Genomic DNA, 2426 nt, shown 5'->3' with positions numbered 1-2426 from the left:
AGTTATGCCAGTTTGTTTCTCAATATAGAATAAACTTTATAGAATTTTTACTAAAGCATTAGCTGTCTATAGTCTATACGTGTGAAATGGAGCTTGTAAAGAGGGGCAGCATTGTTACAAAATTTCAGTTTCCATATTGTCACAGGGAAGGATGAAGCATACATGAAAAGAATCAATATTAGTACTGACAGGATCACAGAACATTAGAGTATAAACGACAAGGTGAGAATGTGGAGAAAGTTTGTTTATATCTCAAAACTGAGAGCTTAGAACAGTCCAATAACTTAGTCGAGTGGTCTATATAATGGAAGAATTTGATAGAATTCTGACGACGGAGTAGGGATCTGCAGAGAAGTCAGAGTGCTAGTAGGATTTTTGGTAGCTAAGGTTTCAGAAACTCAAACTCAAAAGACAGATCAAAATTTCAGGGAACAGATGACCTACTAGAATTCAGATTTTGAAGCAAAACAGAGTAGTACTCTAATTGATATATTCATAACAAACTAATAGGAAACACTGTGCAGAGGGGGTGCTGCAGGGTATGTGTTGTTTAATTCTTACACTCACAAATGGATTTGAAAACAGGCAAGCAACCTTGGGTCTCTTGTCACCTTAAGTAAATGATTGACCAACTTCTATCATCGATGAGACTATGACAATGGCAAATATTTATAGGAATCCATTAAAACATGGATGGTTTAGATCTGCCATGGCAATGAAAAATAAAGGTTGAGGGTAAGAAAATAAAATTTTTACTGCTCCATCTGGTTATAAGGGTAATGAAGAAAAAAAAGTGAACTTAATTCAAAACTAAAGTAGAAGCGTTTATAATTTTACATAACATTGTTGTGAAATTAACTCTGGATGATTTAAAATGTAGATATTATAAAGATGGAGAACGCTACCTGGTTGAATGTTCCTTGCACCAGTTCTGAGGGCCAATGAGGGGATGCACAAAAGCATCAACAAAGGGAGGGTTTTTATTTTGTAAGGGGCGGGATAGTCAATTCATAAGGGTTGTGTTTGGGGATAGAGGTCACGACCAAGTAATATTCTTTTTCCGAGAATTTTTTTTTTAAACTATTTGAAAGTGTTTATCTACATCAAAGTCTGAGAGAGAGTCTATTTATGTGAATCATTGTTTGATAGGCAAAAGATTTGATGGTAAAGACTAATTCATTAGCAGACCTAAGCCAAAAATAGTGTGGGGTATAATGTCAAAGTCTCAAAGACATCCAAAAAATATGGAATGATGCTCCAAGGCCAGGACTTAGTACTTTTCTCCATAACCAATTGTTCTAGTTTTTCCAGATCACTCCAAACTTCCACCTCCTGACCTCCTAGATTGCAAGCTTGCTTGAATCCATAAACATAACTCCTTGATGCCTCATCAATAATTTTTCCTATCATAAAATTGTTAGTAGTCAATGATACACATTTTACTTGAATAAAAATGCAATAAGCCCAAGTTGAGATATTTTTATCAAAATTATAGGTTTCAGTACAAACTAGAATAGGAGGTTCAGGAAAAGGAGGATTCAGAGATATTGATTCTGACATGGTTACCTTGGTTTGGATAGAAGTTATAATTATCAAATATGTTTGCACAATCACATGATTTATTTTTTAATTTTTTTTTTAAACCAATTTCACTTTCCTTAGCCCTAGTTTTACTAGCAATTAGACAAGTCCCAACTTCCCATTTTGGTACTTTTCAAAGTTATGACAGAAAGATGGGGCAGATTGCTTAGTTTCCCAGCTGTGGTCATGACTCATGACTCCCATATATAGAAATTCCTCACTAGAAAGTAAGGGCAGAAGAGAAAAAGAAGGCAAAATAGAATAAGGTACTAGTTTTAGGATCGAGTTTTCTTGAACTATAATGAATGGGAATTTGTTCACCACGGTGCCTTGCTACCCTAGGATATAAGGGTGGAGAGAGGGGGGAGGAAGGGGGTTTTCCAGCTGGACCATCCTTTCATTTAGCCACCAGTGTAGGAAAATTTTATCTTTAGTTTTATTTTTGAAGTTTGAGCAAAGCAAGTCAGCTTTTTTTGTCAATTTTTTAGATATATATATATATATATATATATTTTTATCACATGTTTAATGTAATAACGTTCATGGAAGGCACAATTCATTAGGGAGTCTATAGGCTGCATGCCTAATTTATAGGGATATTCATGACAACCTCATAAGGTGTCGCGTTTTTTCAATGAAGATAAATCATATACGCTGCAACAGGAATCAAAGGGAAGGGAGGTAAAATTTTTTCACTCGAAAAGAAATATTTTTTGTAATTACCCCATGTGACTATATTTTTAACTCCAAATCATGTCATATTTGGTTATTGAATTTAATTTTACTTTGCATCCAAAACATTTTGCTATAAAATATAAAATATAAAATACATGTAAGATATTTAC

The sequence above is a fragment of the Macadamia integrifolia genome, chromosome 4 (genome assembly GCF_013358625.1).
Source record: "Macadamia integrifolia cultivar HAES 741 chromosome 4, SCU_Mint_v3, whole genome shotgun sequence".
Lineage (NCBI taxonomy): Eukaryota > Viridiplantae > Streptophyta > Magnoliopsida > Proteales > Proteaceae > Macadamia > Macadamia integrifolia.
The sequence above is the reverse complement of the archived record's forward strand: the minus strand, read 5'-3'. Positions refer to the sequence as shown.